The sequence below is a fragment of the Gossypium hirsutum genome, chromosome D07 (assembly GCF_007990345.1).
Source record: "Gossypium hirsutum isolate 1008001.06 chromosome D07, Gossypium_hirsutum_v2.1, whole genome shotgun sequence".
NCBI classification, from domain to species: Eukaryota; Viridiplantae; Streptophyta; class Magnoliopsida; order Malvales; family Malvaceae; genus Gossypium; species Gossypium hirsutum.
In genome coordinates, this window is record NC_053443.1 from 51,023,898 (window position 1) to 51,039,528 (window position 15,631).

General features: G+C 34.0%; 1 non-coding gene across 1 annotated transcript; it reads left to right on the top strand.

Annotated features, from left to right (window-relative positions):
* Positions 1-5,928: 5,928 nt before the first annotated feature.
* On the top strand, positions 5,929-6,145 carry LOC121219746 (small nucleolar RNA U3). Its single transcript, XR_005916637.1, has one exon. It is a non-coding gene; the product is annotated as a small nucleolar RNA U3 (small nucleolar RNA).
* The last annotated feature ends 9,486 nt before the right edge of the window (positions 6,146-15,631 follow it).

Sequence of the window (15,631 nt, forward strand, 5' to 3'; positions counted from 1 at the left end):
ACAGTTATACTATACTTGCAGCTATCTATCGTGTTTTTCAACATATTATTTTCATATGGTGGCATAGTGATTGAAAAACATGATAGTTTCCTACAAGTAATTGAGTAAATTTTTTTAGCATAATGATTAAATTTGTTTTTGGACTGTACAAATTTTATGTTCATGCCAGCACCGTTCACAAAAAAAAAATCATAAATCTCACATATATTTAACTTAATTTGACTTAAAATATCAAATTAGTTATATTAGCTCAATAAAAATAAGGAAAGAAAATAATGACAAATAAAAAATTATTAAATTGTTATACCATACACGATTTAGACACACGACAACAAGAGAAACAACCTAAGAAAAACCCACGGCTGGCCTTCTGTCTTACACCACCCGGATGATCGTCCATTGTCAAACCACATACGTAATTCACACCTCCATCATGCCACCTACTTATAGCGGACTCCCCATTAGGCCACCCATAATTAGTGGGTATGCTTTCATCCCCGTGAAGGGACTAATAAGTCATAACAACCTCGTACTACCTTAGCAAAAGGAATGTTAGAGCAGACCCTCGCTTGGTGGCAACCAACATATAATAAATCAGCCACCTGAACAACCACAAGAAAAGGCCACCACCTATACTGTCGGTGACATGGCACTACCAAGCATGGGAACTCCCCCTATAAATACCCCAGGGCATGATGATGAAAGGATCTCTTCCCTTAGCTTTCAAGTTTCATCTCCCTTAGGCTTTATTTTTTAGCATCACAACCTTCTTTCTTCCTTCACCTACTACTTACTTTTGCTTTTCGCCTAACTCATGTGAATCGGCCTCCTTATCTCCACCATCGTCTCCTCCCTTGTTGAACACCAATATCAAAAATTGGTGCGGTGAACGTGGATAGAACCATGGCTTATTCTTTAACTAAAACTCCTATTAACCCAGCAAACCCTAATGACCTGGTGTCAAATGTAGTAGTTATTTTAGGTCATTTTCGTACTTGACAAGCTTGTTTTCTAGCACTTTTATAATTAAGTATTGCATTTTGGTATTAGTAGGTAAAGAATAAAATATTAATAAAATAAGTATTTTTACGTATTTTTTACTGTTTCAATGACTTCTAAGGCTGACTTTGGCCTCATGAGTGACTAATGGGCTATTTAAGTGTGTAGGATGCTAATTCAAGTCCAAGAATACAAGAGATGATGATCGGGCTGCGAGGCAAGAGAGCTCTATAGAACAACGAAGCTGCCAAGGCAGAAAACACATTTGATGTTGTGACGAGAAGCTTCCTCTCATCATGACGACACAATGATTATGGAAAAGGATATCATAGTGGTAATGTCATGACGATGAGACTTCCCACGTCACGACAACGTGACAAAGGTAGGCCAAAATATGACTGATTCTTTAGATGAAAATTTTGGGATATTTCATATTTGGACCTTAGAATTTATCAAAATATTGTATTTATTGGTATCTAAGTGTATCTAGGGTTGAGTCGTCATTAAGTAGCCCATTTCCTATATAAGCAACCTTAGGGTTACTAGAATGGGTGTGTAGACTTAGACAGATGATTTTTCCTATTCAATTTTCTTTGTATTTTCTTTTCATGTTCGTGTAGTCGGAAGTTTTCTATGTCGATGTAAAGACAATTGCGAGTGGAGATTACTCTGGCACCGCACTTCAATATATATCCATGAGCTTTCTTTTATCTTTTATTTTTTATTTATATTTTCGTTTCTCTGATCAATTAGTGTTTTGTATGAATAATTGAATAAATTATTGTGCTTATTTCATATCTCGCATGACTCGACTAATAAACTAATTTATTTGTTAAGCGATTATTTATCTAAAATTGGGTATTTATTTAAGAGTACTTAGTATATTAGGGAGTGACGCCCCTAGTAGAATATTGAGATAGGTGAAAGTGGAAGGGTATCTTGTCGTGTATAGCATGTGCCAAGCGGTGAGACCGGAAGGGTATCCGTATGCTTAGGAAGATACTAGAAGGGTGACTTAGGTGGTAATCCTTAGTGAAGATGAGACCAGTGTAGCGACGTAAAAATTTTGGTTTGGGGTCGCTAATTGTGGCGATTTATTGAAAATTTGACGTTTGATTTTTGAAATAAATAGGGAGTCGCCACCGATCCTTTTTCCTAGGTGTGATCGGACACCTATTAGATCTTTTATTAAAACAAATAAAAGGCTGAGTTTAGGTCTACGTTAAAATCCAGAGGAAAATTAGGGTTCGGGAGTCGGTTACGCGCGAGGAAGGTATTAGCACCCTCGCGACGCCCAAAAATTGGTATCTCATAAACACATGTTGTCTTAATTTTCAAAAATGCGAATTCAATGTAAAGTTTAGTTGTGATCTGAAAAAAACGAGAAATTTTAGTTTATTCCGATTTTTGAGAAGGGCATATCGCTTTAACACGAGTCAATTGACATTCACCCAACGTAGCGATGAACTCGATGACTTAATGTTAAGTCGATATGTTGCCTCGATTATTGAAATTAATTAGAAAATGAGAATAAGATTTTCGTTGAAATGCCAAGCAAAATGGACATGAAATAAAGGTGAACAAATGGAAGGGCTAGAAATATGTTGAAATAAATGATAAATACGACGAGAATATTAAAACAATGGCCATATATGCGATATTAAATATGTTAACAATAGTATTAAACGCGAAATAAGGATTAATATATACAAACATATAATAATGGTTAGCAAAGTGATGGGAGCATGATATTAGAACTATTAATGATACTACATATATGTATACATAATAGTAACAATAAAAAAGAGCATGTACACGATACCTATAAAAACGTATAAATAACATAGTATTAAAAAGTGTGTATACAATGATGTTGAAAGTTACATACATAATACGGTGTTAAAAATACATACCTCATATAGTTATTAAAATATACATATAAGATAGTACAAAAACATTAAAACGTATATACATAACATACATAATATGGTAAAAAATTTTGTAATATAGTATTGAAAATATATACAACATGGTATCAAAAGGATAGGTATATAATATAATATGAAAAATATATGTACATAAGATAATGTAAAGAATATATACATAACTAATAATATGAGAAGTACGTACATAATATATGAGATTGTGATATACAATATAGAGTTAAAAATGATGTGCATAATATGAAAGAGATATAATGTTTAAAGCAAAGTATGTGAAACAATTTTAAAATGAGTAATAAAACAATTTTGACTAAACAATACATGAAAGCAAACTTGAAACGAAATGTACGATATATGTAAAGTATAGTATTAAGAACATAATGAAGAATATACGTACATATATAATTTTAATCATTTAGGTAATATATACATATTAAAATAAAACTTTTAGTACTAATATTATATAAGTATATACAAATATATTAAGCGTGTATACATATTATAAATATATAATTGTATAATAAAACATAAACTAATACATAATAATATTAATAATAATAAATTAATAATAGAAAAATAATAAGAGTATTTAATAAGGAAATAAAGGTAACGAAAAAGGACTAAAATTAAATTAAAAACAAAGTTGTGGGGTCAATGTAAAAGGAAACAAAGAGGAGGGATCAAAATGTGAGGTGCGCGCAACCTGGAGAGACCGAAATCGCAAATAATCCCAACTATCTAAACGCTGCGCAGCACGGACACCAGATTGAAAACGATGAAAAATTCTAGGGCCGAATTACAAAACATAAAAAAAACGTACTTGTGAAATCTCAGAAAAGCGGAAGGGCCGAGCACGCAAATTTCCCTTCCACTAAGAAACACGCAGATCCTGCCCTGGTGCGGGTCGGGTCGACCCGACCCGCGTCCAAAACGACGTCGTTTTATTTATTAAAGGGGGGGACCAAAACGGTGCGTTTCGGTCCCTTATATAAGTAAAAAAAATTTTAAAAAAATTCATTTGGGGATGGGGAAAGGAAAAAAAAGAAAAAGAAAGGGAGAGGGAGAGGGAGAGGGCGATTTCCGGTGGGACTCCGGCCAGGGGTCCGGTCGCCGGACGGTCACCGGAGACTCGTCGACGCCGGCGCCAGCCACCGCACGCGGTGGCCGGAAAAGGTAAAAATTTGATTTCTTTTTTTATTTTTTTATATTTTTATACTTTTATATGTATGTATGCAGTAAAATGGATTTTATAGCGAAAATGAAATAATAATGGAGAAAGAAATAACCTTTAGTTTTTTCTTAACTTTCGATTCTTTGATTTTGGTATTCGATTGACTTGTATGCTTTGAACATTGCTATTGAATTCAAACGATTAATGGACTGCTATTTTGATTCTGGACTTTTTGATGATCTTTCTTGTTTTTTGATTTTTAAAACTGCCAACCAAAGAGAAAGAAAGGCCAGCCCCTATTTTAGTCATTCATTTCGGGTTTTATAACCCCTTTTTACATCCTTTTTCTATTATTCTGTCCTGTTTTTTGTCTTGATCTTGCAGGTTATGGAGGTGCTGGTGGTGGAGGAGGAGCATGCAGCGGCAGATGGTGTCAGACGCGTGGGGGTATGGGGCCGCTATAGTGGAGCAGTGTATGGGGCTAGGGCGCGCATGCGACGCTGGGGGGCAGACGAGGCTGAGCGGCGCACATGTGCATAGGGAGCTGCTAGGGTTTCCTCTTTTTTTGGAAAATGTTTAGTGGGCTAGGTTGATTTGGGCCTGTTGGGCTAGTCTTTTAGTTTTGTACTTTGGACTTTATTTATTTGGTTTATTGGGTTTTGTTATTGGGTTTTGGGGGTGGCCCAAAATTGGCCTGTACAACCAGAAATGTATTCTTTCTAAGGGAGATAAATACATCAATCTAGGATAATTAATTATTTAATTAGATAATTAGGGATTTAATCAATTATAGGCTAGAGCTTGCATTGTCGGCATTAGGAATAGGAAATTTTATTAGGTTAATCTAGGTTTATTAATTTAATTAAAATATTAATTTGAATTAACACTACTAATTCGTGACTCAATTAGATTATTAATTAATATCTGTAATTAATTTAATAATAGTTTCTCCAATCTGCAATCTATTGGGTACGATCCTTGGAATACTTACCAATGTTTCGTTGTAAACTTTACTATATTATAATTTGACTCGTACGCTTGTGGACACCGCTGATTTAATTTCTTATATTTTTGGTATGTTATTTTTACTACAAACAATTACAGGTTTATAGGCGGTCACCTAACCTAGAGCTGCCTTCAAACCAAACACAGACTCAACCACCTGCTTCAACCACTTACACCAGTTACCTAGCAACCAACCATCATCCTTGACCAAACAACACCACGCCAATCTTAACCTCCACTTTTATTTTATTATTTCGACAATTTTTATATTATACTTATATTTTAGATTTTTTTTTTGGATGATGAGATAGGTTCCTATGAGATTAAATGAGTGCTTATCGTTGTATTTTAAAAGTGCTTTTTAAGCCAAAAACAACATATTGCATTTCAAGCCAAATCATCTTTTCGAATGGGCTTTTTAAACCAACTAAAAAAGTTCAAAATTCTAGTTTTTAGCTTTTCAAAAGCCAATTTGAGTATCAAATTATAAATTTACTCCTTATCTTTATTAGCTATAAATTTTAAATATAATTTGTATATTCAAAATAAGTTTAAATAATTTATATTAATTACTTAAAAATATTCAAAATTTATGCTTCATATATTATAATATTAACAATGAGTTATCATAAATTATTTTATTATATTTGCACTATAATTTAAATTGAATATTTGTTAATACCAAAACAATAATAACATGGTATTGTGGTAATAATAATAGCACATGAAAATAATGATATTTTTTATTTGAGTCAATCATAAATTTTATTATAATTTAAATTTATATATTTCATATATCATAATATTAACACGACCTTATGTAAACAAAATCTGCTCTATAGGTTCGTACCTCTGTAGCCTTTAGTTTGAAAGAGACAGAATTTCAAGTCTGGTTGATGAACTGAGAGTATGTGATCAGAGCGTGATTATTGGTTCTGTGATGCCTTGTTGCCTCACCTTCACCATAGAGGACCGTTCTCAGCTTGCCTTGTCTTGTTGGGATGGTGACATAGTTGTTCAATAGCCTCTCTTCCCCCCCCCCTTTTTTTTTACCAGCAATTGTTGAGTGACAAGGCACAAAGCACTTCCAAAGGGAGAACGGTGTTTGAGCCTTGGAGACAACATTGTTGGGAGAGGCAAATATGAACCCCAAACATGGACTGTAAAACAGACATGAAAAGTACCAAAAGAAATATATCATAATATTGGGAATTATCTATATTTATGGAAAATCAAAGATATGGGTATCAAATAATAGAAAGTCAAAGATATGGGTATCAAATATTGGAAAGTCAAAGATATGGGTATCAAATATTAGAAAGTCAAAGATATGGGTATCGAGATATTGGCATAATAAAATCTGAGATATTTGCAATATATGGTCCCTAATTGTAAAGTGACTTTACAAATTGATCCCTGAACCTCAACTATAAATAAGCATGACCATCTCTCATTCTGTATCTCAAACTTGCCATTCTCTACTTAAGGCATTGTTTTCTCTCTTTCTCTCTCTTTGTAAATTCTCGCTTGTATTTTGGAGTGAAATATATTTGGTAGTGCCCGAGGACGTAGGCAAAATTTGCTGAACCTCATTAAATTCTTGTATTCTTTATTGTATTATTCTACATGAATTATGTGTATGATTGTAGTGATTTATTGTGCTATTAAATTTTGATTGAGGGATATTCTAGCTAGGAAAGACCTGGTACTTAAGCGATCCTTGTGATCCACCTCTCTTTCTTGGGAATTGAACTTAGTGTGATTTTTTAGTACAATAATTTTACTCTTTTACACGCTTCCGCACAATAATTGGTATCAGAGCTAGATTCGTACTCGGGGAATATGATCGTTCACAGCACTGTTCACGTACTGTAGTTGGGATTGAGGAGAAAAAATGGAAAAGGCATCGTCATCAACAAAGACTACTGTGACCAATGCGAAATTTGAAGTAGAGAAATTTGATGGTACCAATAATTTTGGTATGTGGCAATGTGAGATCCTGGATGTCTTATGTCAGCAAGAGCTGGATATAGCCCTTGAAGAAAAACCTAACAAGATGGATGACAAGGAGTGGGCCAAGATCAATAGACAGGCATGTGGAACAATTCGCCTATGTTTGGCTAAAGAGCAGAAGTACTCTGTCATGAGGGAGACATCAGCGAAGAAGTTGTGGGATACACTGGAAGAAAAGTTTCTAACAAAAAGTCTTGAAAATAGGCTTTATATGAAAAAGAAACTTTATCGATTCACGTATGCACCCCGTATGTCGATGAATGACCATGTGAACTCATTCAATAAAATTTTAGCAGACTTGCTAAATTTGGATGAGAAATTTGAAGATGAAGACAAGGCATTACTGTTGTTGAATTCTCTTCCTGATGAATATGATCATCTTACCACCACATTGCTTCATGGGAAGGATACAATCACATTTGATGCAGTCTGTAGTGCGTTGTATAGATCTGAGACTCGAAAGAAACATAAAAAAGATCACAGAGATACAACTACAGAAGTCTTAACAGTAAGAGGTCGTTCGCGCAGCAACAAATCTGGTAGAAGGAGTAAGTCCAAAGGGAGACCTGCCAAAGATGAATGTGCTTTTTGTCGTGAGAAAGGGCATTGGAAAAAGAATTGTCCTAAATTACAAAAGGGTAAAGCTATTTCTGATGCATGTGTAGCGGAGCATGATGAGGAGTCAAACTTTAGCTTGGTTGGAATGGCAATGGCATGTCATACAGATAAGTGGATTTTGGATTCGGGATGTACATACCATATGTGTCCTAATAAGGACTGATTTTCTAGTATTAAAGAACTAGAAGGTGGAGTTGTTTTTATGGGCAATGATAGCGCTTGTAAGACAATGGGAGTAGGTACAATCCAATTGAAGAATCACGACGGCTCAATTCAAGTCTTGACAGATGTTCGCTACATACCTAGCTTGAAGAAAAATCTTATATCATTAGGGGTCCTAGAATCTAAAGGGCTCACAATCACTTTGAGAGATGGATTACTAAATGTAGTAGCTGGGGTATTGACGGTGATGAAAGGCACAAGAAGGAATAATCTGTACTATTTAAATAGAAGTACAGTTATTGGATCAACATCAACAGCTTCTACGAAAGATGCAGATTCAGAGGCTACCAGGTTATGGCATATGCGATTGGGACATGCTGGTGAAAAAGCTTTGTAGAGTTTGGCGAAGCAAGGCTTGTTGAAAGGTGCAAATTCTTACAAATTGGAATTCTGTGAACATTGTGTTCTGGACAAGCAGACGAGGATAAAATTTGGTTCAGCAATTCACAATACAAAAGAAATTCTAGACTACGTTCACAGTGATGTGTGGGGACCTACTAAAGTGGCTTCTTTGGGAGGTATGCACTATTTTGTTACTTTTGTTGATGATTATTCAAGAAAAGTATGGGTGTATCTAATGAAAAGGAAAAATGAAGTTTTGGATGTATTTCTGAAATGGAAGAAGATTGTAGAGACCTAGACTGGTCGAAAAGTCAAATGACTTCGATCAGACAATGGTACTGAGTAGAAGAATGATCTATTTCTACAAGTATGTCACAATGAAGGTATTGTACAACACTTCACTGTTCGAGATACACCACAACAGAATAGGGTAGCAGAACGTATGAATCGGACTATACTAGAGAAAGTTCGATGTATGTTGTCCAATGCTGGATTGGGAAAAGAATTTTGGGCTGAGGCAGTTACATATGCGTGCCATCTAATTAATCGGTTGCCATCAGCTGCAATAAATGGAAAAACTCCTATAGAGAGGTGGGCTGGTAAACCTGCTACTGATTATGATTCTTTACATGTTTTTGGTTCTACTGCATATTATCATGTAAAAGAATCTAAGTTAGACCCAAGAGCAAAGAAAGCATTATTCATGGGTATAACTGGTGGAGTAAAAGGATACCGTCTCTGGTGTCCTGATACAAGGAAAATAATTTTCAGTAGAGATGTGACTTTTGATGAATCAACCATGATGAAGAACAATGATTCACAAAAGGATAACACAACCAGTGGTACTTTGCAGTAGGTGGAGCTTGAAAAGGTTAATGATGATCCAGCTAATATTGAAGGAACAAATTATGAAGAAGTTTCGACCCAAGAACTTCTACAGTAACATGATTTAATTGCATATAGAAGGCCAAGAAGAGAGATCCGTATGCCTGCTCGCTTTGATGATATGGTGGCCTATGCACTTCCAATTGCAGATGATGATGTTCCTTCTAGTTACACAGAAGCAAGAAGTAACTCTGATGGTGTAAAGTGGAAGCAAGCTATGAATGAAGAAATGCAGTCTCTTCATAAAAATAGGACTTGGGAGTTGGTGACACTACCTAAAGGAAAGAAGGCAATTGGATGCAAATGAGTATATGCAAAGAAGGAAGGATTTCCTGATAAAAATGAAGTTTGATACAAGGCTAGATTGGTAGCAAAGGGTTACGCTCAGAAAGAAGGAATAGACTACAATGAAGTATTTTCTCCAGTTGTGAAGCATTCGTCTATTCGGATTTTGCTAGCCTTGGTTGCGCAATATGATCTTGAACTAGTTCAGCTCGATGTGAAGACCGCATTTTTACATGGTGATTTGGAAGAGGAAATCTATATGACTCAGCCAGATGGATTCAAGGTTGCTGATAAAGAAAATTGAGTTTGCAAACTGACAAAGTCGCTTTATGGATTGAAACAATCTCCGAGGTAGTGGTACAAGTGATTTGATCAGTTCATGAAAGGGCAAAGGTATACAAGAAGTAAATTTGATCATTGCGTGTATTTTCAGAAGCTACAAGAAGGATTTTTCGTATACTTGCTCTTATATGTTGATGATATGTTGATAGCATCTAAGAGTAAAGTTGAAATTGAGAGATTGAAGACTCAACTCAACCTTGAGTTTGAGATGAAAGATCTAGGTGAAGCTAAGAAGATCCTTGGCATGGAAATATGTAGGGATAGAGCTCATGGCAGAGTTAGTTTGTCTCAGAAGCAATATTTAAAGAAGATACTACAGAAGTTTGGCATGAATAAGCAGACTAAAGCTGTAAGTACTCCGTTGGCTTCTCATTTCAAGCTTTCTGCACAACTATCTCCTTCGACAAATACGGAAAAAGAATACATGTTACAAGTTCCGTATTCTAATGCAGTAGGTAGCTTGATGTATGCAATGGTGTGTACAAGACCCGACATTTCACAGGCAGTTAGTATAGTGAGCAAGTATATGCATAATCCTAGAAAAGGACATTGGCAAGCTGTGAAATGGATTCTACGGTATATTCATAAGACCATGGATATTGGATTATTGTTCAAGCAGGATACTATACTTGGTAAAGGTGTTGTTGGGTACGTTGATTCTGATTATGCCGGTGATTTGGACAAACGAAGATCAACCACTGGTTATGCGTTTACTCTTGCTGGAGGACCAATAAGTTGGAAGTCTACACTGCAGTCTACAGTTGCGTTGTCAACCACAGAAGCTGAATACATGGCTGTAACAGAGGCTGTAAAGGAAGGTATTTGGTTACAATGTATGGTTAAAACCTTGGGATTGGTTCAGGAGCATATTAATGTGTATTGTGATAGTCAAAGTGCTATTCATTTAGCAAAGAATCAAGTCTATCATGCACATACAAAGCATATCGACGTACGTTTCCATTTTGTGCGGAAAATTATTGATGAGGGGAAAATTCACCTTCAGAAGATTAAGACTGCAGATAATCCCGCAGATATGATGACCAAGGTGGTAACAACAATCAAGTTCGAACATTGTTTGAACTTGATCAATATTCTGCATGTTTAACAGTTGAAGAAGGCACTATCAAGTGTTGTTGACAAAGGCTGAGAGAATTGTGTGAAGATAAGATTGCTCGAATCAAATCTTCAAGGTGGAGATTATTGGGAATTATCTATATTTATGGAAAATCAAAGATATGGGTATCAAATAATAGAAAGTTAAAGATATGGGTATCAAATATTGGAAAGTCAAATATATGGGTATCAAATATTGGAATGTCAAAGATATGGGTATCGAGATATTGGCATAATAAAATCTGAGATATTTGCAATATATGGTCCCTAATTGTAAAGTGACTTTGCAAGTTGATCCCTGAACCTCAACTATAAATAAGCATGACCATCTCTCATTCTGTATCTCAAACTTGCCATTCTCTACTTAAGGCATTGTTTTCTCTCTCTCTCTCTTTGTAAATTCTCGCTTGTATTTTGGAGTGAAATATATTTGGTAGTGCCCGAGGACGTAGGCAAAATTTTGGATCACAAGGATCGCTTAAGTACCTGGTCTTTCCTAGCTAGAATATCCCTCAATCGTAATTTAATAGCACAATAATTTTACTCTTTTAGACGCTTCCGCACAACACATAATATTAACAAATTTGAGTTTATATATTCCATATATAGTAATATTAATTACTTAATAAATTATTTTAATTATAATTTAAGTTTCTATATTCCATATGCCATAATATTAATGAAATTAAATATAATCTAAATATATATATTTTATTACTTTATAACATCATCACTAAAATAAATATTTTATTTTTTCTAAAGTACTTTTTGATAGTAATGCTAAATACTTAAATATCAAGTCAGAGTTTTTGAAAACACTTTTATACCGCACATTTCAACCTCAATTGAACTTTCCCTAAAAGTAGTAGTAGCGATGATATTGGATATTGTAGTGATGAGATTATGTACTAAATTAGTGTGATTAAAATCAATAGTGGGATATATGCTTATATTTAAATATAGTTGTAGTGGTGAAGTGAGAATAAGAAATGACTATTAAAGACATTAAATGAAAAAATATTAATATATTATAAATTATAAAAAAATTATATTTAATTAAATAATATGATTATGATTGTGCTGAATTATACTAAAATTTATTAAAATTATATTTGTATTAAAAAGGTAAATTACTAAAAAATATTTATACTAAATAATAATATAATAAAATTATGCTGCATCAAATAATATTTAAATTTTATTTATATCAAAATTAAAATAAATAATATAAAAAATCAAAGGAATGAAAGAATAATTATTCCCCTTATTGGGTTTCAGTGGATTGAATCAAAATTTTGATATCCAGTGAGATTGAATCACTGAATTGGTGGTGTACCAAAGGAGAACACTTAAAACAGTGTTTCAGTGAAATATTTGATTTGGGACTCCAATGTACTGGGATGCCTTAGCATCCAAAGGAGGTAACCAAACTCTACATGGACGTATCTCTAATGTGAAAGCTATAAATTTAAGGGTTCAAATTTAATAATTCCTTTTAATATGACAAAATGGTAATTAATTATGGGAACTATTACTTTTTGACTTTGGGATATGTAGATGTTACTCTAATTTTGTATTTCTTTTGTTGGGTATTAAAGTTGTTTAGAAATATTTGGCCAAGACAAAAGAAAAAAAAAGAGAGCAGAAAAAGAAGAAGCTGGTACGCTCGATTATCATGGCTAAATGGAGCATGGGGGCAAGCTAATCCTCAACTAAAACTTGGAGCTTAGCTTTAATCACACACACACGCACATATGTGATACAAATTGGATGTAAACTTTGAGTGATGAATTATGTGTGGTGAAAGTAGCTTTGTCTGACTCCACAGCTACACCAATGGAAACATGTGTGAATGGGAATAAGGCAAGACTAAAATTTAACTATCTAGATTTATCTTTTAATCAATACACACATGCAAGTTGTTATTATACATAACAATTATAATTTAATAATATTATTGTTATTTATTTTCCAAGGCATTGAAAGGCCTTTCCAACGAGAAAAGAGGCGTTGTTCCCATTTTTTTCTGCAACTACCAAGTCTAACCCCCACCCCCCCTTCTTTATTATTTTTGGAATTTTTCTAATTTTCTTTGCTTTTTTTTCTTCTTATTTTTATAATAGACTTAAAGGGATCCTTTTTGCTGCAATTATATCTAGGGTTAATATATAGGGAAGTGCTTAAACTTGATAATTTATATCTATTTAGTATTTAAATATTTTTTTATCTAATTGGTACTTAAATTTAGAAATTGTAAGTTAACTTGGTACTTTTTTAGGTACCTAATTAACACTGTTAAAATATGCTGATGTGGCACTTCTTACCAATATCATGATAACAGGTGGCATCATCACATTTTGGCACATGACAATTTTTTTAATAAATTTTTATTTTTATTTTTGGCACATGTCAAAATGTGAGGCTACCATTTGTCATCATGATATTAATCGTAACTTGTAAGTTCTATGTTAGCGTCTTTTAACAATGTTAGCTAGGTACCTAAAAAGGTACCAAGTTGACTTACGACTTTCAAGTTTATGTACTAGTTAAGTCCAAAAAAAAAATTTATATACCAAATAGGTATAAGTTACCAAGTGTAAGTGTCATGGGATTAGAACTTTAGTTTGACAAACCGTCCAACCTTAGGCGATTTCTTTGCTTCAAATTTTCCTAAGTCAACCTAATACTCGAAAAGTGAGAATTCTTTCGAAAGTTCTCTAAGGCACCAAACAATATAGCAGAAGCAACTTGAAACGAAAGAGCAACGAGAGAACTGAAAAGTCACAGGAAAGTGATACACACAAGATGTTTAAGTAAATGCTCTCAATATATTCTTAATTCAAGAATAAATGAATACAATGCGATGAATACAAATGAAGAGGGAGGCTTCTATTTATAATTGAGCTCCTCCAAAATCAATAGTACAGATTGAGTTACATCGACGTTTAAGATTAGAGCCTATCTACCATTGAGAGTCCTAAGGGATTTAAACTCTATACAATCTTATCCCTTTAGATTTACACTATTTACCTTGGAAACTCTAGTTTTACTGGAGTGTTTCACTGGGGCACCAAGGCTTCAACTAGATGAGTTTCTCCATGGGTTTCACAAATTGGGCCAGTTCATGTGGGTCAAATGAGCATCATTTAATAAGTTGACCTCTATAGAGCGTTTTGTGCACAATGGTCACGGGCTTTGATTCGTGGCCTGTGACATTCTCCCCCATCCATTCTCAGAACACCCTTTTTTGTCCTCAGAATGACACTGGTTGGACTCAACTTATGTTGGATCTAGTGGCCTAAGTATAGTATTTTTTGTCTAAGTACACTTGTAATTTTTTTAAACAGGCTGATTAATAAAATTATTCATAAATTACATTGATATATTTTGTATTATTGTCCTCAAATGATTTTTGCACACAAAGCAAAATAGAAGCAAATGTTGCTTATTGGTTGTCTATTGTTTATACTAATACTAAGTGATATTACGTGGTTGGATTGTAGTATGGAAAGATAACTTTTATTAGTAGACGAACCTAAACATGTCCTTAGTCTAATCCGAAATGAGCAAACCGATTGAAATACTAATATGTCATCTATCAAGTCCAATTGGGGAGATGCCTTGTCTTAGGCATCGGAGCGAATGACTTCTAGAAGATAGAAACATAGATGTGACTGACTAGAAGATCTGGAATCTGTTTATGGATTTATTCACTTGTTACTTTCATAGTGCGACATACCTAAATCTTAAGTGGATGGTGGACTATGTATGCGTGACTCGTACACTTTTGATGTAAGTAAAAGCCTGAGTTCAAACAGATAAGGAACCAAAAGCTGGTGCATTAAGTGTACGACTTCTGTAGTATGTAGTGTCAGTCTTAAAAGTGGAACTCATAGCCCAAAACATGGGTAAATGATATCTTCTAATTGGAATTACATGGTTGATGAAAAGTAAACATGGTCACTGGTCGTCTGTGTTTGTGATGGATGACTTGATCATTATTTGATAGTGATTGGCTTTTCATGAAGGAAGATGTAATGGTTACCATGAGATAAAATAAGATTATATTGGGAGAACAAATATTATCCCAAAGAGATCAATGACATCATATGAGGGTAACACACGTATGACAAGGTCATTGGATAAGTATTGAGTAGTTGCTTTCATAATGGTATGTCATTAGGGGAGAGCTTAGTCATGATATTATAGTGGAATGACTTCATGAATAAATGAGTTTATAATTAATAGGTGAAAAGCTAAAGCTTAATTATAAATCATTTGAGCCTCAACTACATATGTCCAATCAGTCCCTCCGCTAGCTCGTTGACACCATAAATAAATTGTGTGTTTGAATAGAAACGAAAGAAATGAATAGGAAAAGAGAAATGAGAAACATTCATGAATGATTATGGTTTCTTCGAAATGGAAAAATGAAATCATTTGGAAATGAATGTAGGTTTCCAAAAGTGGAAATGGAAATGAAAATGGAAATGGAAATGACCAATTGCAATCCTATATGCATTTCTTAAAAAATATCGTAAGAATGAGTTAATATTTTTGGATTGTTTTGAAGCCCGAAAATGAAAATAAATCATTCAGTCATAATGAACATGTTGATTTGTTAAATATTGAACATATTTTCTCAAAATTTTATCTTGGGAAAAATCATCAAAATTTTACTACGGGTAAAATC